Raw genomic sequence first — 27609 nt, 5'->3', positions numbered from 1 at the left:
AACAGGATTAGAAGAAAAGAGAGAATACTGCACCAAGTTATATTCCCTTTGAACTGCCTATAATACAGACCATAAAGTGCATTTTCAAACATAGAGCATATCACAGAACCAGATAGCCATGGCACTTCTAGGCTTTTTGGAAAGGAGAGCAGAAATAATCTAGTGGAACTGTGCTGTGTGACAAAGCATGTACTGGTGGGTTCTGCCCAACATCAATAAACAATTGTTTTTGTTTTAAATGAAGGAAAGAATTTCAGCAGTAAACAAATGCTTCACATCTTGCATGAATACTTTAACAGAATCAAAGCAAACCTGTCTTTTCACACCTCCTGCAAGTGCTATCCAAGTAAAAATACCAGTCATAGCCTGAGATCTATCAGTTGCTAAGTTTTCGATCATGACAACCATGACACCATGATAATAAGGGATGGTGACACACAAGACACTAATGATTCCTCTGATACTCCCCCCCTGGAATACACACTCATTATTGTAAGGATAATTATCTGGGTATCCTTGAGACCAATTTTTGTACTTTTTGTATAAATATGACCTCTTGCATAAGACATGAAATTTAAAATCATCTCCTTCACGGATATCATTGAGTCATTCCATTACCTCTGGGACAGATATGAATTATGCATTCTTCAATTCCCTTTAAAATTTAGATGCACAAGGGGACACGGAAAAATCTAAATGGTACTAAAAATATAAAGCATTCAAGAAAGAAACAATAACTTGTATGCTACTAACTGCTGCAGTGCTCCGAAGGCTCCCCGCCTGGTCAAGCAAAGCACATAAAGCACTGAAACGTAACAGCAGGCCTCCATGCTAATGGCTGCTAGTGACAAGGGCTCACTGAATGTCACTGCTTCACATACTGTGTACTGTTCATTTCTCTTATCTGTGTGACCTCTCTTTTGAAATGACTGATGAAACTCGCCTGAATTAGCATTTTTGCTTATGGGCATTTGCCACCTAGAAGGCATTTAGTAAAATCTCTACTAAATACAAAAATAAAGTATGGGGGGAAAAAGATCATAATCTTAACAAAAAATAATCACTATGTCTGTTAAAGAATACTCAGTGTGTAATGCAAAAGGCTGCTTCTCTGAAGCCTCCTTGTTAGGTTATTTTTCTGCCTTGACACCCTTTATGAGTACTGGCTTGTCACAATACATGCATTCACATTGCATACTTGGCTAACATTTTCATAATTGGTGTGAATAAAAAGAAATAGCTGTTACTGCAAGAAAAAAAAAAAAAAAGAAATGCCTCTGTTCTGATACCCTGCTGCTATGATGACCTATTTCACACTAGCATCTGCTCTCTTCTCATGAACCACTCCAGATGTAAGCTGGCAAAACAGCACTGCAAGTGTGTTACCCAGATGTCCACCGAGTGCTGCAGATGTTTTCTTCCATGCTTCACATTTCATGTGTGCCTGATTAATTTTTTCTTTATTATCTCAGCTACTTGGCCCACAGATTTTCCTACAAAGTTGCAGAATCCAGGATCTAATTCGCAGCCATAAGGAGCAGCTCTCTTTGTAAACAGGTTCATTAATGTCTGGAATAACCAGTCAACAGAGCCTTGGTCTGAATTGCCAAAAGAAATGCAAACTTCAGTAATCTATTTTGTCTTGATAATATTTGCCTGAGGATTTAACACAATGTTCATTTCAATTCAAAATTACAGACGTTTGCAATATTCAGATGCATCAGTCTGACCAAAAATATTATGCCCATTCTCTGCCTCAAGCCCTTGACCTGAATGAGGTTAGTGACAGGGATATGAATGACTTGAGTGGAAAATGAAACACAAAAGTAGTTTTATCGTGAAGTACAATATTTCTTCTGTCACTAAACCTTTTTTTCCCCCTCAAAATTACAGAGTAGACTGCAAATCTTCAAGGCTAGCAGTCACGATGACAGTCTAAGTGCCATTTAAAAGAATAATAATTTATGAGGCGCCTTGGTAGAATAGCAAAGGTCACAAAGTAAACTCCCCAGGGAGGAGAGGATGACAAAGGTTACAAAGATGACTAAAGACTCGCCTACAGAAAGGAATTTTCTTAGAAGGAAGATGTTCTCTTGCAACAGCTTCATCCCACCTAACACAGTTCCTCATCCAAATGAGCAGTTCACCTTTAAGTTAGTTAAAAGGCATTGCTTGCAAAATACACTTCTGAAATTGGTAGATTAGAAGCTTGGCCTTGTACCCGCCGAAGTCCCACTTAAGTGCTGGCAGAGGGAGGACACTGTGGGTCTGTCCCACAGGGCACAAGGGAGATGCCTTGGTGTGATCCCACACAGGACATCAAGCTTGAAAAAATCTCAGGAGTCTTTGCAAGGTAGTCCCCAAATAAATCCTACTTATGTGGCAACCAGTACCATCTGTGGACCTCCAACAGGCCACCAGAGACTGGTGCAATTTCTCTTAGAAGCACTGTGGGGAGTTGGTAGGTAAGGAGCCTAAGACACACAGTTGAGACACTGCTCCTGGACAGCTGTAAATATGCACACCAGCCAACACTCTACAAAGCAGTTTGGGCAGCTTTTCCTTGCCATAGCTGTAGCATTCCCCTTCTTCAGATTCTGCAAGTACAGAAAAAAAGGCAAGCATGAAGAAAAGCAGGAACAATTCTTTTTGGCACAGCTCCACTTTCTGCCAAAACATCTCCAGGCTCATAAAATACACATGAACTGGTGGGAGAAGCTGATGCTGCAAACCTGGGAGTAACCAGCGGTGTCTACAAAACATCAGAGTAATAAAAAATAGCTTAACCTGAAGCCAGCATGCAACAAAAGACAGCTCATCTCTTCAGAAATGTGTGGCCATAAACATTTCAAAAAACTGACAGTTTCCAACTGTTCGCGATCAGCTGTGGGAAGTTTCTGCAGCTAGATCAATGGCTGGCACTCGTGGAGGGGTCTGGCACAGCTCTAAAGGGTACAGATGTAACAGGTGCTGGTAAAGAAGAGGTTATTGACTGCTTTGAGTATAAGGGATTATATTTAATTTCTGTAGGATAACTGCGAGAGCCCATCTTGCTGGTATCTAACCTCCATGCCAGGCCTCCCAGTTCATAAAGAAGTACCTGAGAAATAAATAATCATTGAGTCAGATTATCTAAGGAGTGTTTGAGGACCCTTACCTATTTTCTATACTAAAATCAGGCAATTTTCTGAAGGGGGCAAATGCCACAGACATTCAGAGTATCTTCAATCCCTTGCTCCAGCAGTCCCTGGTCCATCACAACAGCCCATGAAGCCTTTGGCTGGATGTTCAGATCACAGAACATTTTTACAGACCCATAACTGCACGCTGATGACAGCAGAGTGTGCCTTTGGGAGAGGGAAGGGCAGAAGGCAAGTGGAAGGTGGGATGCAGCTGAGCAAGACTTCAATTGAAACAGCATCTTTTATCCTGCACATCACCTGCAGGAAGGAGGGAATGTCAGAGTCATGTTGCAAACACATCAAACAGCTCAGGCAATTCCTACTCCTGAGTGACAAATCCACTGGGCATGCTGCCAGGCAGCCCTCCTGAACCTGCCCAAGAAAGGGAACCAGCATTTCCAACCCAAGATTTGCCTCTTGCTTAGAGCCACTTACTCCAGCACAGAAGCTCGCCCTCAGTGCCAAGCCTTGGTGGGCTTTGTGTGAGGGATTTTTTACTCTCCTGTGTTGGTTTTGTGTGCTTTGTCTTCCTTTATTAATTTTAAACAGAATGGAGGGATGTAAATTCACCATTGGGGATATGTCAGTGTTTGCTCAACATACTCTATATACCTTTATTAATTTTGTATTGAATGGTGGATGCGATTTCACTCCGGGGGGAAATCAGGGATGGCAAAAGGTCTTTCCCACAGCAGGACAGCAGTGGGGAAGGGGAGGTAATTTCTCTGTGGGTTTATTCTGAGTGATTTATGTGCTTCCAGGGTTTCTAACACTGAAGAATTTTGAGCTTTCATGAACAGGCAGTTCCAGTGCCATGACCCACTGGTCTAAAGATGTTTATTAGCTTAGTGTATTTCCAGTGCCATGACCCACTGGTCTAAAGATGTTTATTAGCTTAATGTAGCATTTGTTATTCAAGTCTTAGTGCTTAGAGTACATTTTAAAAGCAGCAGATGATGCCTTCTTATAGTGCAAGAACAGTATGTAAAGAGGCAAATTTAAAAGATTTCAAAATTGAAACCTATTTCCAAATAAGACTTATTCCTTAATGGTACAAATGCATAAACACCATATGAGCTACAAAAAGGTTGTTATTTGACACAGGTTTACAAGGCTTAAGTCTTGGTCACAAAGTTTAATTCTTGGCTCACTGCAAAAATTGCCTATATCTGTGAGAACAGCTTGGCAGCCTGTCATTTCCAACAGTGCAATTCCCAGCCTCCAAACAAGCCAACACTTGGCTTGGAGCATGCAGGGATACTCAATGCCCTGGACTGATGGAAACGTTGTGAAGTTGCTTACTTGTAGACAGCTCTTTGCTATCAACTTCCAATTCACACAGTATGGTTGCACTCCAGCATATCCCTTTGTTTAGACTCTTGGTCCCAGGATATCTTAATTCACCAGTATCACGACAATGAAGGGAATGTTCCCTTTTCTGTCTGTCCTACTTACTTTTCAAGAAAAAAAGTTTTCGGGGGGGGGAACCTCTCATGCCTCCCTCAGTTTCCAGAGGTTCCTAGGTTGCATCTTCTCCATACTCAGCATTGCCAAATGCAATAAAATAATGAACAGCGGTGTCCTGAAGGATCTGGTAATTTCATATATGACAGTCAAAAAGCACAGAAGCAACAGGTGCTGTTGTTTGTTGTTCAGCTTTTCACTGCAACAAACTTCACCCTCACTTCATCATATATTTTCTCACCCACATTTCTGCAATGCAGGTACAGAGGCTGCTCCACTTTTCAAACCCTCTGAGAGTGACTGGTGTCTTTTCCTCTGCTGACTATCCGAGCACAAAGTCTGAGTTCGTACCTCATCTCCAGCTTCACCAGCACCCAAAGAGTGAAACCCAGCCTCATGCTTGCTGCACAGGGCAATTTAGATGGTGATTCCTCTGTACTGTTGAGGCCTCTGTGACTCCTCGGTCCAGGGACCTGTTGTGGTGAGGTGGCCATGGGGTGAAGCTATCAATGAACAGCAATTTGGGGAATGTTTGCTGTGCAAGGAAGATGAATATTCTCGTGGAGGGTCTAATGCTTTTGTTTGCCCTTCCTCAGGCAGCTGTGACATGAAAGAAAGCTGACCAGACAGCAAAAGTGATGTGTTTCACTGATCAGAAGATGCCACAGCAAAATTTATACTTCTAAAGACTTACTAGGATTTATGCTGCTGAACAATGCCATACTGAGACTACTTCTCATACAAACTTCAAATGGTGAACTGAATCAATTATTTGCTTGAGCAAAACATGCTATATGCTTGAATACTGATTTAAAGACTAGCTGGCTCTCCCTGCACATGTACAAGAGATTCTTTTCCCAAACTGGTGCAGGTGGCACATGAACTCCTTGTGTGACTGACGGCAAGGGCAGAAAGTTTCTGCACCGAGAAGCACAGTTCCCATTTTGAGCAGCAGAAAGAGCAGAACTGCTTTGTTTGAAAAATGAGCGATGGAAACGGGAGAGAGAGGGAATAGGGGAGTGCAGCTGACTGTCATGGGCTCTCTAGGTCAGCACTTTTATACCTGCTGAACACAGCTGGATTCTGAACACGTGGGAGGGAAAGAGGAAGGGCAGGATTTGGAAAGTGGCTCACATCCATCCAAGATGATACCATGCAATCCAGAGAAAAGTAATAAATACCAGGTACATGTCACAGCACACAATGCTAACAGCCTTTAATAATGGCTAATGCAATGACACTCACCAGCCTCCTTGCTGTGCTGCCAGCAGCCTGGGCGTTACCAAGGACTGAAGGCAGGCAGGCAGACAGTGAGCTAAGGAAAACAGGCAGCCCTGCCTAACTGCGAGCCTCTTGTTCAGGATCCTTTTTACTGACCTCATGTAGGAGTAGAGGAGGCAGCCAGTGTTCCACATCACTTGTCTATTAGCTGTGTCCTTACCCTGGTTTCAGCTAGGATAGGGTTAATTTTCTTCCTAGTAGCTGGTCCAGTGCTGGGTTTTGGATGTAGTATGAGAATAAGGCTGATAACACACTGATGTTTTAATTGCTGCTAAGTAGTGCTTACACTGAGTCAAGGACTGCTCACATTACCATGCTCTGCCAATCAAGGAGTTGAGAGGGAATATGGCCAGGACAGATGATCCCAGCTGATCAATGGGATGTCTCACACCATGGAGGATCATGCTCAGAAACGGGCAGGGCATTTGCTCATTTGGTGGTGAGCAACTGTATTGTGTACCTCTTGTTTTTCTTGGGTTTATTTCTCTCCTCTTTTTTCATTGCTCAATAACTACTATTATCATCATTAGCAGCATTCTTATTGGTTTTGTTAATATTAAATTTTATCTTCATTTATTAAATTGCTCTTATCTCAACCCACAACTTTTACTTTTTTTCCCAATTCTCCTCCCCACAGTGTGGTGGGGAATGGGATGAGTGAGTGCCTGCATGGTACTTAGTTGCTGGCTGGGATTAAACCACAGCAGTTCTGGACAAGCTGCAGGTCAGCAGTGATATTCTGTACCCAGTTCCTCTCCAAGTCCTCCAAAAACAGAAGAGGGGATGATGCCTTAAGTTTTAGCTGTCATATTTTTCAGGTTCTGTACTGCATTAGTACATAACTTTGAACTTCTTATAAAGCGTTAGCATGTTCTCCTCACAGTTTAGTTAGACAAAAAAAATAATTTTCTAGCCCAAGAACCAAGGACACCATTGCAGCTTCAGGCCCAAGAAGTGTAAACAACAGTGAACTGAGGAGAGCAATCTGGGACTTCAAGGCATCAGAACAGGCTAGAGTTACTGTCTCTGTCCTTCACCTTCCTGCAGCTGTCTTGCCCTCCTCTCTTTTAGTGGAAGTGTTTATAAAACTTTAGATGAAAATTGCATTCGGTCATTCCCTCTCTTCACCCTGGAGAAGAGAATGCTCGAGGGACCTCATCACAGTATTCCAGTACTTAAAGGTCAGCTACAAAGAGAATGGAGGCTTTCTCTTTACAAGGTGACATAGGGAAAAGACAAAGGGCAAGGAATAAAAGTTGTAACAAGAGAGGTTTCAGCTCGATATGAAAAATAATTTTTTACTCTGGGAACAATCAGCCATTGGAACAACCTCCCAAGGCATGTGATAGCATTTCTGTCTCTGGAGGTTTTCCAGATGCAATTGGACAGGGTGCTAGATAATCTCATCTAGGCTTCTTTTCCCACAAAATGTTGGACAGATGATCTTTCAAGGTCTCTTCCAATCTGGGCTGTTCTATGATTCTGTAACTAGCTATCCCCCAAATCCTATTTCTCTGGAGACTGATTCCCAGAGCTTCCTATCCAGACCTTCAAAGCTGCCTGTATCATCTGCCGTCTCTGAGGTTAAGGTTGTCACAGAATAATTTATATCGGAAGGGAGCACTGAGGGTCCTCTTGTGCTTAAAGTAGATTGCTCAGAGTCTTCTCCAGTCAAGATTTTTACAACTTTGAGGTTGGAGATTTCACAGCCTCTCTGGACAATTTGTGTCAATCTTTGATCACACCTATGGTGACTTTTTTCCCCTCCAAATATATACAGTCAGGATTTCAAATGTACCAAATTGTGTCTGTTCTTTTCTTATCATTGTGCACCTTTGAAAAGAGTCTGACTTATGTGTCCTCTCCCATTAGGTAGTCTTAGATAGCAATAAGATTGCCCAATGACCCTCCCTTGATCTGAACAGACCCAGATCTCTCCATTTCTTCTCATATATCCTCTGCTCCAGCTCACTGCACATCTTGGTGGTCCTCCAGGGGCCTTGCTTCAGTCTAGCTACATCTTTCTTCTACTGGGCAGCCCAAAATCAGATACAGTACTTCAGGTGTGGTCTCACATGTGCCCAGTGAAGGATAATTACAACTTCCAACCAAGCCAGGTCCAGCTAAAAGTATCCAGGGATCAGCAGAGGACAGAGCTAGAACAAAACACCCTACAAATATGGGCCCAAATGTGAGCAAAATACACAGAGTTTTGCTATGACTGGAGTAGCACTGAAAAGAGAGACTAAAGTCAGCCTCCCACTGCCCAGAGCAGTAGCAGACTCAGAGGAAAGGCAGCCCAGACAGCTGGGAGAGACTGGACAGATATGAGGGGAGAAAGGTAGGGAAGGAACACCACAATATTTCAGAGCACATAATCACTTAAATCAAAGCAGCTACAACTGAGCTTAAATTACTGCAGATCTTAACAGGAATAAAAACAGCAGTAATTTCTCCATTATAATATAATGGAGAACTGTATCATGCAAACACATATTTTCTTATTATCAGTGTAGCATGGTTAGACACTGTACAGCACCATCATGAATAGATCATAAAATGGGCCAAAAGTGATATTAACCAATTGATCATGGAGGCATTTCTGCAACACAAAATATACACATGAAGACTGCAATCCATACAATCTTTGTGAAGAGATTACATATTTGCATCAGCTATCCAAACCAATGATGTTCTGCAAATTAAAAAAAAAAAAAAAAAGAAAAATAATTGCTTGGCAAAGCTTCATCTCCAATATGCAATACCAAAACTTCCATATATCTTGAAATGAGAGCACTAGTAACAAGAGGGAAAAAAAAAATCATTAAGAGATACCAGAAAGAAAGCACACACACACAGGGGGAGGAAAAATAGTGATGTGTCTACCACCCCTGTGAGTAACTCCCTCAGGAAAGAGTCATTTTAGCATTAGGACCACGAGGCCTGCCTGAGACATGGTAGCAGTAGTAAGTATAGAGAAAACAACAGCCTGGAGGAGAATGCTTTCATCAGGCCTGCAAATGTTGTCTGTGCTAACGAAAAAGGAACTTTGCATTGCTATGGGGGATTTTTTGGTGACAACAGCAGCACAAATTGAGTCCCTATCAAGAGTTGATCATAAGGAACAATCAAAAGCAAAAGTCAGGTTTCTTCTTACTTTGTTGCTGGAGGAAAAGAAAAGGAATGAAGGAGGCTCTTATGCCAGGAACAGTCCTCAAAGCACTGGAGCAAAGTTCTGGTCAGTTCAATGATTTGGAAATCAGATCATGAAAGAGAAAGTCTGGTTAACATTTAAGGAATTACTCAGATGAGTAACTGCCTGTCATGGACACTTTTCAGCCAACATAGATTTGCTATGTGGACAAGACTTTCCCCAAGTCCCTTCCAATGATCAGAAACATTGTCCACTTCTTCCATTTTCCTGGAAGGAAGGCATTAAAAATGTCAAAAGTTACTGAGTTACACAAACTTACTCATCTGTCTTTCTTTTTTTCCTTTTTTTTCTTTTTTTTTTTTTTTTTTTAATTTTGCCCTCCGTCAAAAGAGGCATATTCTGATTTCTTTTGTTACTGGCTTGTTACAGAGAGTTACTTGCAATAAAGTCTTATCTTTGACCCAGCAAAATTTATGTAGGTTTATGCAAAGCAGAAAATGGTCTTTTAGACTGAACTGCCTCCTCTAAAACCAGAGTCCATGACTCTAGACACAAAATACTTCTAGCAAGGGTAGAAGCACTTGCCATGTTTGTATTGATTTTAAGTAACATGATGATAATAGGGCCACACAGTGATTTTTTTTTGTGGTTGGGAGAGGTCAGCAGCACAACTGGAGTTGAAAACTGCTGTCTTAAACTACTCAGAGCAAAGCCACAATATGGAAATACATCATTTTTTGGACTACAGACTAGAGGAATGAGCAGTGCTGGTGCGGGTTCCACAAGACTACTTCTGGCTAGAAAAACTGCCCTGATGGAGATTTGCTGGAGCTCTTCGCTGGCCTCCACCTTCACTCACAGTCCTGTGTCACATAATTAAGCCTGGAGGGGATATACGTGTGTCTCATCATGCCCACATGAACGCACAAAAAGGGTCTGCTTGAAGAGAGTAGAGGATTTCTGGATTTCTATCAGCAGGAAGTACACCTGAGGGATTCTGTGGCACCACATCATTGCAGTAACGAGCAGGCAGATGCCCTTGACAGAGGGAAAGGTCATTATTTTTCTGCATAGTTTTCCTACCCACATCACCAGCCAGCTCACTTCCAGTTTGGCAAGCTGCTCTTTAAGCAGAAATCAGACTGACAGAGACTTTAAGAAATGAAAGTATAATTAGGATCTGTTATATTTGGGATATGTCTTTGCCATGTTACCGCTGACTTTGGAGCCTGCAATTACTGGCAGAAAGCTTTTAGCAAAGAAAGATTTGAATGAAATAAAAATAAACAACTCCTCCAAAAAACAGCAATCATGTATCAGGGTGTGTCATCCAAGGGAGAATCTTAATGGCATCCTTTCACATCCCTATAGCCCTGCACATGGAAAAATTCTGCTGAACTAGCCTGTGTCCGCTAAACACCAAACAGCAGAATAATTCTGCGTTGGAATAAATTCTTCAAACATTTCTTCTTGAATTAATACTAAAATTGCAAAGTTTCTGCACTCCAACCACTACAGCCACATAAAGTAAGGTTGTTTGGAACAAAGCAGGTTCCTCCTGTGCCTGCAAGAGACTTGTATGGGCATTTGCAATATGCCCACTGCTAAAGCATCTGTGTCATGAGCTGGTAGAGGAAATACTAATAGAACAATGGAAAAGCTGCATGCACAGCCAGCTCTTACACTGAAAACTAAGTACAAACAGAGGTCACCTCTGCAAAATAGATGGAGACAGGGTCTCCAGTAGCCTAATCCTAAGAGCCATACTCTCAAAAGAACAGCAGCCCTTTGCACACATGAACTTCTGGTTTTTCAAGTACACATGCATATTAAAAATCGTGAAAGCAAGACATCAGTGAGGGATGAAATCTCTCATAAAGCATTTCCAAGGTCAGGGACAGTCTGCATGTATTGCAGCATACAATGCATTCTGCACCCTACAAACACAAGTGGGGCTGTTCTCTGAAATACAAGTTTCTACTTTTGCAAATGCTCTTCAGTTAGACTGAAATATTACAATTCAGCTTTTTAAGCTTTCAAACACAGAAACTGTTAAAAAACGAGAAAGGGATTTTAATGGGGTGAAAGGGGGTCACAAAGAAAGCCAGAGCCCGTTTTGAGAACTGGTTCACAAAAGAAGCCCTTACACATAATTTGACTACAAGTTTGCAAAGACAATTCTCCAGATTTCTGCAAGGTCATTTCAGGTAAAGGTTTGAAAAGCACACTGTTTCTTTAGATATCCGGGTGTATATCCAGCAGGAATTAGAACAGCAAGAAAATCTGTTTTGTTCTGTCTGCCTGGAATCTGTCACCTTTTAAATCAACTTCTTAAAAACACTAGTTTCCATCTGCCAACAGCACCACAGTGTGTGTGTATATATATATATAGTGCTTTAAGTGCAGAAGAGGATATCGAGTCCCTCAGAAATCCCATGCTGTTATGTTTAGGACATATTTTGATGATATTTCCTACAAGTTTCCAAGTGATGGCTGTGTCAGCACTGCTCTGGCTCTGGCACAGAATAGCAGCCAGCTGGGTGTGGACTAGACAGCATGTGGACAGGAGTCAGGCTGAGGACAGCACTGGAGCCAGAACTGTTGTATCTGTACTGGAAATAAGGCTCTCATTTCTAAAGCATTTGCAGGATACATCCCCTTTAGGAAAAAAAAAAAAAGGGGAAAAAAAAGGCTTCTATATTATTAGCTGCAATTTTGAGGAGGATATCACAGAAATTATGTTTAAAGGTCTAATCCTGGCAGTTCACATACATGTAAATTGTTCTGTACAGCTCAGTAGCACCCACTTGCTAGACAGAGAAAGGTGTGCAGGTCTGAACTGGATGCATTATTGTTGGCATAAATTTACTCAAATTAGTCGGAGAGCTGGAAATATCCTGCTTCAAAAAAAACCCCAAGAACAAGTTAATAGTTAATATATATTTTCAGGGCAGCTTGGAAAATCTTATGAAAAAAATGTTTTTAAAAATCTTTTTCTCCACTGAACAGATCAGAAAAGTATGTCCCTGACAAAGGCCCGTAAGGGGCAGAAACACTGGTTATTTGTTCTCTTTTGCTCTTTACAAATGAAGCAAACTACAGTTAATATATTATGCATGTCTTTCAGCATATTTTTATTTAGCCTGCTGTGCCTTGGGAACTTTCACTTTGTTTTGTTTTGCCTTGGGAACTTTGATTTGATTTTGTTTTTCTGGTTAATAATAAAAGTGAAGTATTGGGGCAGGACATCAACCAATCTACAGCACGTGAGATTTGTTTAGGTTTCAATAAAACAGCCTCCCAACATCTCTCTTCCACTCCCTTATCTTATCAGTCACCAAACCACTCTCCACAAGCTGGCCTGTCAGAGGAACAACACGGGCCAGTTGTTATTAGTAATTTCATTTCCCGTTAACAGGATCTGTTGTTTCACCTGCAAGAATAAGACAGACTTTTCCAGTAACACACCACAAGGTCTCAGTCCTGTACAGTTTGGGTACAGAGTCCAATCTTGCCTTATACTATTTCAATTCCCATTAAGGCTGTCATTAAAATGGATAAGCAAAAGATATTCTTCAGTGGCAAGGAATTTACTCCTACTGCAGAACTGAAAGAGAAAAAGTAAACAGAAAAGCCTGTGGGAGAAAGAAGGGGAAGAGAGGACAATTGCCAGATTAGAGTCTCACTACATTCACAACTCAGTAGTACTTTTAAATTTTATTTGGAGTTGAGAGGGGGTGTCTCTTTTAGCTTTCAGCAGCATATAAGAAAGCTGAGGAGCAAGAATGGGTTAAGGAAAGCAGGACCAAAGAGATGGGAATGAAGGCTGAAGGGCATACAAATGTGCTGCCCTCCTCTAATAAAGCTGCATGACAATTTGGACTGAACCAGCTCTGTTTCTCACCTCTTCAAGGGCTTCAAGCTTGTTGGTTCCATGCAGCTGAGCAAGTTATTCTGAAACTCTGAGTGGAGAGACTGTCCCAGTCCATCAAAGGTGGTGGAAGATGGTTTCAGGATGTCATCCTCCTCTGTCCTCTTGTTTGAGGACCAAATCTGTGGAATTCCTCTACTGTGAACAGCATCCAGTGGGGGAAATAATCTGTTTGCAACAATATTTGCAGTCTCTCCTCTATGTGGCCCACTTACAACCAAGTTTTCCTCCTTCCTACCACTGATTCTCTTTTTCTAGTGGTGATTTTGATTTTTTCATGTGTTTTTTTTTTTTTTTTCATTTATATATATGTATTTATTTACTTTTTTACCCTGGATCTGGTGGGACAGTGAAAAGGTGCAAATTAAAGTCTGAAGAGAAGCTCCTCAGATGCAAGCTGAAGGCACTGCCTGTCTGTCCAGGTGAAGGAGAAGGGAATTGTCTCACAATTAAACTGTCTAGGTCCCCTCCCTCCCCCTGTCCCTGCACTCTCCTGAGCTGTACTTAGTTGTGCGGTCCTACTCGTACCACAAGGCAGCCCCCAGACGCAGGTAAAATATCTGGGAATCACACTCTGATAGGTTTGAATCAAGAAAGAACTTTCCTGGCTCACAACCTGGGAATGAACTGAAAAGGGCTGGGAAGATGATGCCATAACCCTCAGTGGAAATTCCCACTGGCATCTTGGTATCCCTCCTTCAATAATGCTTCCCAGGGTACTTCATATGGCTCCCATAAGATCCACAGGAAATTTAAAAGACATTTGCTAAAGATGGACTGAAATACAAGCTGCTGAAGTGCTTTTTCGGTGACGTTACTTGTTCTTGGCCTGAGAGTTCGCAGCAGCAAGGACTGTAAATGCTGACAGCTGAGATCAGACTGGCAAAGTCAGGCCTGAAAGACAGCTGGCACAATTGCTCAGGTTAAGCCCATGCTGCCCACCATGATGCATATCTTCAAGTGAAGATTGCAACTGTAAGGCAAAGAGCCGCCAGAAAAAGCAGGGGACAAAAGAAAAAGAGTCTCTGGGAGAAAAAGGCACCTTTTGGTTGGCCCTGAAAAAGTTCCTTTTGGCTGCTTTAGCCCTAAAACCTTGCTGGTGACATAAGCATATTGAGACCAGAAATTATAAGCTGTCTGACCAACAGTCCTGAAGATGACAGCACTGCAGCCAGTACCAGGGCTCAGCTCAGCATTATCCCTGAAAACTTCTGCTTCTGCAGTCACTGCTGCACCAAAGCATGGCACAATCCTGCTAAGAGCTGAGTCACCAAAACCTGATTTTTTGCTTTGTGGTGTTGGCTGCAAAATAAAAAATCTCAGAATTTTTTCTGCCACTTCTCCTTCATTGAAGACAGATTTTTTTTTCTTTTTTTAAACAAGGAAAAGAATGGTGTAATCAGTATTAGATTACACATCTGGCCAAAAACCTATGCCCACATTTAGACAGAGAAAGAGTTTCTTTTTTGCCTCAGCTTCACCTGTAACTTAAAAGAAGTTCTTCAAGGAAACAACCACCCCTTTTCCCTTTCCTCTGCCTAACCTAGTGTGTGGCATCTGAAAGGATTCCCTCTCCCCTTTGATGCTAGCTGGAATTAAGTCTCATCAGTCCTGTACAGGTTTTTGGAAGTCTTAACTCCACCACAGCCACAAGAAGCTTGCCCCAGCTAAGGAGGCAAGAGATACATCAACCACCTCAGTGTTTCTTACACAGCCTCAGCACAAGCCCTGCTAACTCCAAATGAGCTGCCACTGTGACAGGGTGCAGTGGCTTCACTTGGGCCCTGAAAGTTCCTATTTGCATCAGTGTACCACTGCACCTGATAGCATTAGATCTGTCTCTTAACAACAAGCTTAATGAGGCTAGAAATGGCAGCACTGGAGTGTCACACCCTGCCACAGAGACACTATTTCACACTGGAAAACAATCAGTGCAGTTGTGACTCCTCTTTACTCTGCTGCTATACTTGGGATGCAGAAGCTCCAAGGTGAGGCCAGCATTAACTGCTCTGGTTCTGCCATTCTTCCAGTTCCTCCCTTAACACTCAGTGTGTAGCTGGTTTCCCCAGTAGAATAAAACCCAATCCAGCCTTTCCAGGCTGAAAAGGAGAACAGAAAACCTCTACAAAGAGAACAGAAAACCTTCCTAGAAAGTGATATTCCATAAAACACTTCCATCAGCTTTAACTTCATGCACTCAATACTTCTCATCATCTCTTTTCAAGCGAGTAACAGAGCCATCACACACTTATGCTAATAAAGCAAATGTAATATCCTCTTCCTCCCTGTTTTCCTTTCTCCCAGGGGTTCATATATTAAAAAGGGATTCTCTAAATGATGTTTAGAAAAGCTTCCAACTATTTATTCGCCTTCCTTTATCACTGTGCTGAGGTTGCATCCAGCTGATACAGAGGTTTGGGTTTTCCAGCTGGGAATCAGACTGAGACACAGCAGTAGAAGCAGCAGTCAGATCCCACCGGCAAGACACAAATTTTCAAAGCTGTTGTGAGTATGAACTCATTTAAAAATCATTTAAAAGCCATTTAAATTAATTTAAAAAAAAAAAAAGAAGAAGAAGAAAAAAAAAAGGAAGAAAGCTTACCTTACTAACAGCTTTAGGGCCTGTACTACATCTCATCTCTCAGGCTGGATCCCATATGGTCAGAGCACCAAATTGCTATTTGAGTTTTAATTATTCTTGTTATTATATTCAAGGTATGTCTGGAGACAAATTAAGAAGCTTCTTATGAGTGGTCAGGAAGTAGGCACACATAAGGAGTATCAAATGGCCCTGTAATACCTCGCACTATGGCAAGGCTCGAGTCACCAAACTGTCCTGTGCAGATCTGCCACCATCAGAAAAGCCACAGGTGAACACAGCATTTGGAAATTCTCTGCCCAGCTAACATTCATGCACCGTGTTCCCTATTGGAGATGCTTCTGGGATTTGGGTTTGCTTGCAACACTTTTCAAACACTAGCAGAGGTTCCCAGGGTGACCACCTATGGCCTTGGGTAAAGATTACTGCAGAGCTGATTTGAGGTGCTGACTTGAACCTGGTACCATTCCACTTCACCCATACTGCATGAGTTAAGTGCAGAATGACAGCACATGGGAAGAAATGCTGCTTTCCTCGCATTCCTGCATTTCCTGACCTTCATCTCACACTCAAACCCACACCATCACTGATACCACTCATGCACCCGGCTGGGTGTCCTAACCAGCTTCAGGATGCAAGAAGGCCAGAAAAGAAAAGTCACCCCTGAGGAGAGAAACAGAAGCTTAAACTCAGGTCTGAGGCAAAGGCAAGCAAATGGGCAGACAGGCATCCACCTCAAAATCTTGTTTGGTTGGTACGTTGGAGGTATTCCAGTTGCCTTTGCCATATTATTAATTCATGCCTTCTTCACACATCACTGCCTGACTTGGAGTTGCACAAAACCTAAACATATATTAAAAACACTATCATTGCATAAACAGCTCATTAAAATGGATTTTAAATGGAGACTGTAAAACTAAAATAAACAAATCTAAACCAAGGGTAGAATGCCCTTAAAATTAGAGATTTATGCATGACTGGAGAAAACAAATGAGAGACAGTTCTCTCATTTCATCCCTACAGATATGCCCACCCAGCTGTATATCCTGTAACAACTAAAGTGGCAGATCCAATGTGATTCCTCTGTGGGCAAACACTAATCTCCTTGCTTTCACAGACAACGGAAAATAAAATTGAATATTTGCTAGTTTGGTTAGATTATTCCAAACAGACTCTATTTTCCGTAATTCCTCAAAATAGATGCCTTTAAAGATATGTTTATGTGCTCAGCAGTTGTCCTGTGCTTCATCCACCCATTATCTGAGCTGCAAACTATGAGACAGAGGCTGCTCCACTTCATAAAAAACACTGGTCTGATGATTTGCTGTAAGACTGTGCCCATGCTAAAAAATTCTGCCTTGAGGGAACCAATTTTTCTAATTCAGTGGGCATATATCAAGGAACAGTTTGGGTGTGAAGGGACCTTACAAATCATCTAGTTCCAACCTCCCTGTCGTGTGCAGCGACACCTTCCACTGGACCAGGCTGCTCCAAGCCCCATCCACCATGGCCTGGAACATTTCTAGGGATGGGGCTCCCACAACTTCCCTGGGCAACCTGTTCCATTGTCTCACCACCCTCACAGTAAAGAATTTTACCCTAGTATTTAATCTAATCAGTTCAAGGTCATTACTCCTTGTCCTGTTCACGTGCCCTTGTGGAAGTTCCCTCTCCAGCGCTCTTGTAGGGCCCCTTTAGCTGCTGGGAGGTGCTCCAGAGCCTTCTCTTCCCCAGACTGAAGAACCCCAACTCTCTCTGACTGCCTTCACCAGAGAGGTGCTCCAGTCCTCTGATCATCTTTGTGGCCCTCTTCTGGAACCATTCCAACAGGTCCATTTCCTTCTTATGTTGGGAGCCCCAGAAGTGGATACAGTACTCAACATTACCAAAAATCCTCTGAGACTGTTTTTAAAGCAACTGAAGTGACCTGGATTTTACAGAAGTATTCCCTTCAAAATGCACAGATGCAGAAGCATTTTGAAGTGTTCAGGATATCACAATAAGAAAAGACATTGGCCTTATTCTCTGCCCACTAGGACTGCAAGCACAGGATTTGATTTTCTGACAGTATTTAAAAAAAACATTTATAAGTGGACTTACAGATCACAATTAAGAGATAAACAACCTAGCCAAAATAAAGATAGAACATTTAATGCAGCAAATTCAATATCACATTTAATGCTTTGGAAATCTTCCCTTCTATCTGGCTGCCAGGGTCAACATCTGCCTATTAATCTTTTTAGAACAATAAACATATCAGTTTGAGGCATCATATTATATGATTATGGGACTGGCTATCAGAAGGTATGTGGCAACAATAAAAACTCAAGAGTACTTACTGCTTAATATGCTTGAAATCCAGCACTTTGCGGCTTAATGCACTACTACTGGGAACACTAGTTACAACATCTAATTTTCAAGGGACATGAAATGTTCAAACCCAAGCAGGAAACAATATTAACTAGTCTAAACCACGAGATTTTGAACAGTAGTTTAAAATAACAGGTTTTTCCATTATAAACAGTAATAATTACCAAACCATATCCATGATTCTGAAACAAATTCCTGCATTTTGCCTTCTGTTTTCTTATTCATTATCCCACTTTGGAAAGGAAGCCTCACAACAGTCCTTTCTATGGTGTTTTAATAAATAAACAATTTTCAGACAACTTGTGTCATAATAAGAGCTAAATTTCCCAGCATCTATAATAAGAGAAATTACCATTTGATTCCTCACATATTTTATTAAAGTAGATTTTCACTTGGACCTTTAGCAAACCATAGTCCTTTCCACTCAAGGGTGAGACACCAAACATAATGAGAGGAGAGGGAATTTCCCAACTCTGTTGCCCTGGTGTGAATCACAAAGGAAATTTTACACTTCCTTCCAAACAGATGTCATGGCAGAAGAAGTGGTCACACCCTCTGCAGATGGATCTTTGAATGTCTCAATGCTGACAAAACAAGTTTCAATTGAATTTTACATCCAGAATGACCCATTTCTCATGAAACTGTTGCAGCATCCCAGCAAAGGCTGTTGAACTTTTCCCTTGACTGTCATAAGCTTTCCAGAGTTGGGAAAGGCCTGTTAGGCTCAAAGGACCTCGAAAACGACCTACCAGTTCAGTGCTCTTCCCAGAAGAAATTCTTCAAACATTTCCACAGTAAAAAAGGACTGTTTTCACACTTGTGTAATGTTTTAATCTGAACTAAATGTGTCAGATAACAGAGTAGTATCTGTTGCCACACTCAGCGCTATCAGAAGGGAGCCCACCACTCTGAACATCACAAAACTTTTCTCCCAAATGTTGCCTTTTGGTTTAGTGGATTTTTCATGGAACACTTAAACAAAACTAGTCTCAGTTGGAGACTTTCTCATAAATCTGCCACAAGTTTCCTGAAATCGTGTAGTACTCAGATGCCACAAAACTAACACTGCTGCTGGTAAAAAAGGGAGAGATCCTATTGATGTCAGTGGTGCTGGCATGTGGTGTAGACACCAAATAACTGCATTTATTTTCTGCCTTTGTTTTCTTCACCTGTCATGTCCACCCTCACACTCCAGCACAGAAGCTTATCCACTTTGGAGGTGGTTGATATTTATAGTATTGTCTTGGAACACCATGGAAAAGCAATAAGGGTGGGTTAAGTGTGCTATAATGTCCACCTCAACTCCTGACAAACTTCATCCACTGTAGCTGTTGTCTTCAAAAGAGCTGAGAGCTCATGCTGCAGCTCATATGTAAAAATTTCTTTAGGTTCTTTCAGTTAACAAAACAGCACTGCAAAAATTAGAGTGCTTCCGACTGCCTGCAGATATTTTAACAAAATGGAAAAGAATATCCTTCAACCCACCTGCGAGTGACCAGCATTTGCTCTGCTGACAACAGTCCACGTTTCCTGCCACTCTTGCACAGTTTATGAAGATTTGTACCCTCCTACTGCCTGAGCTGCTCTTGAAGAAAAACACTACTCAAGCTGCATGAGCTCAAAAACACAAACCTTGAGATAAATCAATCTACCTTTAGACAGATCACATATTTGGTAGCACAATGTTAAGTGTGCTGAGCTAATGAGGAGCTGATGATTCTTCTCCACAAGAGAAGAGTTTCTATTAAGGGAAAATTAATATTCTACCAGATCAAGGTATGGGAGGGAGGAACAAAACAGAACAAAAAAACTGTGAGAGCTGTAGTAGAAGTTATTCAATAATTATGCTCTCCCTTTTTACAAAATCCCCAAATATCCAGGAAATCACAATCAATTCTATTTCATGTAATACATCTGCTGCATAATCTGCTGGCTAGGTCTTTGATGTTCTGAAAAACACCAGTAAGTGTCATGAATAAATCCTCTCTAGTTATTTGGCTGCATAGCTCAACTAATATTTCACACAGTATCACCAGTATGAAAGCCCACCAATTTTCTGACCTGCTGGTATAATTGGATTAAAAATATTATATTTTAATAAAACTATGACTGCAGTGTGGTGTATCACTGGGGCTTCCATCTTTCCATTCATTCAGCAAAGAGCTCTGCTGCACATTGTGAGGAACATTTGTCCTTTGTGACAAAGCCATGTCCACATTATAGTCTTGCATGGAAATCTTAAACAATGTCAGAAGTGTTCCCTTATGTCTGGGGAATACTTTGTCCGGACAGACAGAAACCATAAAGCAATATGGAGAAACATTTCACCAAGAACAAATGACTTGTTGTGGATTTGTTTCAACTGCTACTAATTATTTCCACCTTCTTTACTCCAATGGCCCAAAAAGAGGGGTTTTAAATGATGTTATTAAGTTGATACATTTGTGCTCATAAGAAGGAAGTCAGTAACCACTGTGTCACATCTGCTGTTTTTCATTTTCTAGCTTCCAATTCCAAGGTTTCTCACTGACTACGCAGCACACAGCCCCTCCTGCTTTTCTCTTCTCTTCCTCTTGACCAAAAATAGAGAAAAAGCCAGCCCACATCAAACCACACTAAAATATATTTAACTTGAGCTATCTTGCAAATACTCCTTAATATTTTGAGAGCTTTATAAAAATTTCAAAATTTTGTGCCTCTATTTGCTCTCTTCCAATAAGCCCCTCAAGACAATAGCTGAAATATACAGTCATTTTTTAAACAAGCCTCTCTTGCTCTTGGCAAATATTTAAGAAATGTCTTTTGCCAGATTCTTTGCCAACATGAACTGCTTGGCTCATTCCCATGGGATTTACAGCCTCAAAAGTGTACTCACCCAGAAATGTTGAGGAAAAATAGGGAAATATTCTTTGCCAACATGAACTGCTTGGCTCATTCCCATGGGATTTACAGCCTCAAAAGTTGAATGTTGAGGAAAAATAGGGAAATAATGTAATTGGTAAGTTAAAAAGTAAATATGTGAGATCAATATAGCTTACGGTAAAGCCAGCATCCTTCAGCATGACTCACATTAATCCAATACGGATTGTACACAGTGCTTGCAGATGAAGAAGCTACAGCATCTTGAAGTCCTAACAACTTTTATAGCATGTCCTTGAAGTGTCCTGTTCCTTTCATCACTGCTGAGAAAATATCACAATCCCTTTACATTTTCTACCCATAATGATAGGGTGAGCAGTGCTGAGGAAAAAAAATGCAATCACAATAACAGAGGAAAAAAACCCATGATTCATGGGCATAGAAAGTAAATCACTAGGAAAGCCTGTCTTGTCCTCCCCTTTATTTTGCTCATAGGTCACAAACAATCTTAATGAAAACTCCTCTACACTCACTTTATTGTTTGCTCTCATATAGAGCACAGTCTTTTCACACTCCTTAGTTACTTTTAAAAGCTATGCTAAAAGTCCTGCATGGGTTATACTGGATGTTTGCTGAAGACCTGGTACAATTGAAAGTATCAAAGCTAGAGGATAGCACATGCTCTGCTCTGTGATTTACCTGCCAGTATCAGGTAAAGTTGCCAGTGGAAAATGATGAATGATGATTACTCCCTCTGGGTAATCCACATCAGAAAAGGAAAGGTGTAGCTATCTAACTGCCTAACTTCCCTCTAACTTTCAACATACAAATGAAGGTTGTTAACTGCCTGCAATTTTATCTCTTTATCTGAATAAAGGTTATAAATTACCCTATTACATTTTCATATGCAAATTTGAAGCTGGATTGATGTCAGATCAAGAATCTGCTTCAGCAAGTCTGCCTTGCTATATATTTCATCAAGGACCTTTATCTGGTAGAAGAAGCAGAGGATAAAAAGCCTTTGGGCAATGGGGAGCAAATGGTGGAAAGGAGGAGAGAACAAAGGTGCATTTGTAGTGCCGAGACATTACTGCACTGCCTTAGTCTGTTTTTCCTGGATGGTATGGGTTATAACAACAAAGTAACACAGATATCAGCATGACAACATCCAAAATATTTTCCTGGGATCCCTGAACAGCCAAGCTAAAGTCTTTGCTATTGCATCTTCATTGCTACCTGGAGCTCCTCAAACCATCTAGATCTAATTGCTAGCCTGGAGAAAGATGCCTTGAAGGACTGAGCAGAGATTCAGAGTGCTTGGAAGGGGCTTTACCACATTTCCTCTGGTGTTTTTATCCTGCTCTTGGCACACTTGTTCCACCTATTCTCCCAACCTTGCTCCATGCTATGGTTTTCTACTTTTCCCCTTGGTTTCTTTTTCCCCTTGAGTGACCTCTCTCTCCACCTCTTCTTCTACTCTTCATGCACAGCATAATGATGGTGAAGGTGAAACAACAGCTACATCTGAACATCATTCAAACTCATTCCCTCCTTCACTCTATTGACAAGCCTAAAATCCAGTTCCAGCTACTTCCCGCCACTCCAAATTCTTGTTCTTCTCCTTTCAGATGTAGTCTGAAATTACTGAGACAGTAGTATTGACTGGCGTCAGTACAGACAAAGCAGATCAGCAAAGAAATGCCAGATATTGAAATTAAATTACTAGCACTAATCAAGTCAGCAATTTTTTCAGACCATAGAAGAGATAGTAGTTCAGAGATCTCAAAAATAAGAGGTCAGTATGCAAATCTAACCAAGAAACAAATTTAGGTCAAATCCTATCCCAGAATAACCATACCCATTTCCCACTGAGTCACAGTATCTAGATGAAAAAAATAACTCGAGTTTTAACCTTGTTTAATACTCTGAATAGGGGTAATCTAATAACAACCATCAGGACCTTATTGCCTGATGTCCAAAGCAAATGGGCAGATGATTCTCTGCTAGAAACCCTGTCTTTGTTCAACATCTTCTCCAGGGATGTTGAATCTCTTGGGCTCGTGAAAGAAATGTAAAGAAAATAATTTGTACTAACTCAGAACACCTACAAAGTGAATGGACTCATTAAAATCCTTAACAGCTGAGGCTGAATGGCTTAAACATATTGATTTTATGCAGACCTGTGGTGGTGAAATTTCAATATAAGTTATAGTACTCATACTGGTTTTTTCTTTAATATATTTTTGTGTTCATGGAACCATCTATTGATGATGGGAAGGCATAATCCATTAAATTTTTACTTTAGGTTTTGGGGTTTTTTTAAACTATATGTTTATTGTAACAAAAAAATCCCTTACTTCTGAATTTATCCAGCTGTTTTGAAAACTGGGTGTGAAACTAAAAGAACAACATGGGCTTCTCTGGTATCTTCAGACTTGCTCCTGGAGAACAGTTTCTTTTTGTCTTTTCAATCTATTTCTTCCTGAACACCAGAAAGGAACTTGGAACAATGATTTCTTTCCCCCGACCAGTACTGAAAAAAACCCCAGTAATTTCACATATTTTCCTTTCAGACCAAGAATCTTGCAACCATTTCAGGACATGCCAAGTACAGGAGTGACCCGATACAAATACATGACAGAACACTAATAACAAAGAGTTATGGTGGCAGCTTCTCAGACACTATCACTTAACTATTGTGGTAATCCTTCAGAATTCTGTTATAAGTTGTTTAAAGATATGTATTTAATGAAAGCCAGAATACTTTCTATATAAACCCTGCAAAATTTCCAACAGCAGTAGACAAGAAACAGATCTATTTTCTTTTAACCTGTAAAAATCAGATGCCTTAAGGTAAATAATTGCACCTCTGAGTTGTTTGGGGTGGTTTTTTTCACATCTTTCTGTACTCTTGAGATTAAATGAATATCTGCTTCACACTTCCCTGCAACTACATTTCAAATAAATACTCAGTGACAATTCTTGCCAAGTCTCTCCAGACTATTAAGGATGCACTGAGTATTTCTGCACTTCCTTGGAAGGCAAAGATACGGGCAACACACCCATCATCACTGAGGGCTTGCATCATTGCTCTGAGCATATTTCCATCACCTCTGGAAAAGCTGTGCTTGTTTGTTGCTATTTCTTTATCTGTCAAGTCCTTGTTCCTTTCTTGGCAAGAGGAATTTTATAGCACAAGGCTTTTGCAGACAGAATTCTTCCTAAAACTTACTTTCTACTATATTTCATTTTAGAGTTTTAGCCATTTTTCCTTCCATCAGCAGCAATCATGCTTTAACAATCAGCTGCTATTCACTTTGCAAAACAGGAATGTTTCCAGGTGCATGAAGCTTTGCCTAGAGTGTTACAGGCTCGCCCTTTCTCAATCCTTGTTGAGATCTGCCACAATGCAATATGTCATTCCTTCTCAGCACTTCAGATTTCAACTGACAGAATACAAGTTTTTTCAAGTTTTACAAAGATTTTAGCATGACTTTTCCATTTATCTTGCTTTTATTCTCCTTATGTACAGTTAAGAAATTGTATTTCTTGGGTAGTGTGGGTCTAGGAAAACCTAGAAACCCAGCTTGCTTTCTGTAACTGCTTGTAGGCAGCGGGAACGGGTGCCAGTTGCATTTAGAAGTATTGTTGTAGGCAGCAGTAGGTTCAGAGAGAATGTCATCTGCATCCAGTCAAAGCAAAGGACTCTCAGCAGGAAGAATGTTGTTTTTCCATCCTCAGAAAAACTCCAGCTCTCTGGTCTCCTTGCTGCATAATGCTGCTCCTGCCGCTCCCGACAGCTCCAGGGTTCCTTTCACACCCCGTCCCACCCTCTTCCTTGAGATGTGGGTTCGGGATTTCATTTCATTTTACTTGTGCTCTCTTCCTTAAATGTGTCATTAAAGAACCTACGTGGGAGAAGCCCTATTTAAACCCATCTAGGTTCAACAATGGCAATAAAAATGATTGCATGGTTAAGCTCATAGAAAGCCAAGCACAAGACCTGGGCCAGTATTCTTTTAATCAAATAATTGCTATTCAGGCAAGACTTTCTATGCAACAATTATTTCTTTTTAAAAGCCCCCAAAGTACTTGAATGAACTCAAGCACTTGAGTGACTTTATTTAATTCCCATCATAATACTGTATTATAAATACATTGGAATATTTCTTAAGCTTTGTATATATTTTCTTTCCTAATCATACCACTAGAAAAATAATACCACACTCTGGGATAAAAGAAAAAACACTGTTATTGGGAAGAAGCTTCTTCTTTAGCTTGCCAAGCAGCTACCAGCCTTCCAAGCAGCAGAAATGGCATACAGTGAAGTTGCTATACAACACAATCAGTGGGGTTTGGAGAGTTGCTTTGCTGTTTCCAAACGTATAATGACTGTTCTGAAATGACTGTGTTTTGCGTGAGGAGGATTTGAAGGGAAGCAGGTGGCCACTAACAACAGTAAACATTGTGCTGCTGTCAGGGATGGGGGAGGAGGAGGGCAAGAGCCTGATGGCAGAATATTTTGTTTCCCTATGACTATCTCAAAGAAGCACTTGCTTCACTGCTGTGATGCATCATCAGTCCACTGACACTCTGGTCTCCAAAGGTTATCTTTTTTAAAATATGGTAAAAACAATATAGCTAAATTGATTTCTTGCTTTCCCTTACTGATTTCATAATCACAAAACTTTCACATTGAGTTGTACTATGCATGATGGGACACCAAAGACTTTTGCATTTTTACAATACCAGCAATACAGAGGAAAGAAAAAGAGAGAGAGGAAGGGGAAGCGTAAAAAATGTGAGGTTATTTGCTTGTCCTCAACAGGCTTGGATTACTTTCCAAGTACAAAGAAATCCACCATAGCATGTAGACGTGACGGTGTCTGTGCTTCATCAAAATATTTTAAACAGCAGCCTCTTTTATCTGTAGCATGGATTGAATTCTACTCACCATGCAATAATTTCAGAAACATTTTCCACAAGAAAGATGATCTCAGACTCCACAAAATACATCTTACCTGCTTCGTTCACATTTCAAATTACCCAGTCTAAATACTATCAACAAATCAAATACATATATATAAACATATATATTTCCATTGGGAAAAAATAATTGCAGCACTCTGGCTCTGTTAACTTAAAGGATATTCCGTGGCCAAATACACCACTAATTATAACTCCCACCACCAAAATCCTGCCCTCACCAAAGCAAAGGACTGCAGGGCTGGAATAATTGACAAAGAAAGTCAACCATGCCATTAGAAGGAGGTGAGCTGCATGCTCTCTCCTTCTACCTAAAAAGCCAGAGTGGTTCTTGTATTTAATTAATCTACACCTGCTGTCATTTTTCTGGGGATTGTGCCCATTTGTGCAGACTACCAAGATTACAGAATAGCACAAATGCATCCAGCAAAGTGCCCTTAACAGGCATTTGCTTGCCAAAAGAGAACTATCTATATTCTCAGTGAGAGTTAGGAGCATTTGTGGTTAAATGGGAAAACATATTAATAGCTTCCCTGTTTCTTCTCCTCTGCAGGCTAATGTACTCCAGAAAACAGATTTTGTTTCAAAAGAGCAGGAATATGTCTGGAAGAGCTCCTTGTTAAACTACTGGCTACATACAGATAATACCATCCTGGGGACAATTTTTTCCAGCTACTTTTAATGTGAAGTAGCATTTTCAAAATCATTTTTTCAGACAGCACTTCCACCTGTGAAGGGCTTGAATTTTGATGGCCCCGAAGTAACAGTAATATTGCCTTGCTGTAGAGCCAGCTCTGCAAGATACTAAACGTCCTTGACTTTCATTATTTAAAAATGCACCTTTCCTGGTAGGATTTTACACTAAAAATAATCCTTTTAGGAATGCAGAGGACCCAGCTGGAGTCCAAAAATAATAATAGTAGTGATGTTAATAATAATTCTAACAAAGAGTAGTTTATTGAGCCTAGCAGAATTTTACCTTACAAAAGGAGATGTTCCATATCTTGGTTTTTGTAGCACAGTACCAACTTTTCAGTTCAACTTTTGTAGGTGCCTTCCCACCAAACTATTCTATTTTAGTACATGTATCATCAGATAGAAACTGTCACACATTGATGTTAAGCGTTTGGTCAAGTGCATGTTTGTTCATCCCAGGGCAGGAAATTCTCCTCCTTAAGCAGTGTGAGAAACTTCACCTCTTTGGCAAGCAGATGCCTACACTCCTTCAGAGGGCAAGCAACATGGATCAGCGAAAATGCAAATTAAGATAAACATCTAAAGAGTCAGCTAGGACAGACAGCATCTCCCGCTTAAAAGCCAATGTTGGTATTTTGGAAATAACAATTATTCTATCAAGTGATGCATGGTAAAGATTGGCAAATGAGGCAAGAGTTCACAATTACTTTTTCTTACACATTCAGATATGCTAATACAGCTAACTTACGTCATGTTACCTTTTAGCTTCTTAAACTGTTTTGTTGCTCTTCTGTTTTCGTATGCTCCACTTGTGCATTGCATAAGTATCACTTATTCAGTGAGGAGAAGGCAGGGGAGAGTGATGAACTTCCATTAAAATGGAAAACATGAGCCCAGAATATTTCATGCTAAGCATAGAGGGAAATTTGTTTTCTGATGAAAATAAAACAGACCCTTGAACTTAAAAGTCACTGACAGGAAAAAAAAATATCATGAAGATATGATTTATAGTAGTAAAAGAAAGTTATTCAGGAGTCAATAATTTTTCAAAAGGATTAACACAGCATATGCAGCATTATCCATAATG

General features: G+C 40.7%; 1 protein-coding gene across 3 annotated transcripts in view; it reads right to left on the bottom strand.

Annotated features, from left to right (window-relative positions):
- The window catches only part of ENOX1 (ecto-NOX disulfide-thiol exchanger 1), a 354413-nt gene that overhangs the window by 243445 nt on the left and 83359 nt on the right, over positions 1 to 27609 (bottom strand). The gene's annotated exons all lie outside the window — the stretch shown is intronic.

Source organism: Pyrgilauda ruficollis, unplaced genomic scaffold, assembly GCF_017590135.1.
Source record: "Pyrgilauda ruficollis isolate IOZ18807 unplaced genomic scaffold, ASM1759013v1 scaffold20, whole genome shotgun sequence".
Lineage (NCBI taxonomy): Eukaryota > Metazoa > Chordata > Aves > Passeriformes > Passeridae > Pyrgilauda > Pyrgilauda ruficollis.
Note: the sequence above shows the minus strand (reverse complement) of the source record. Positions and strands in the feature narration are given on the sequence as shown.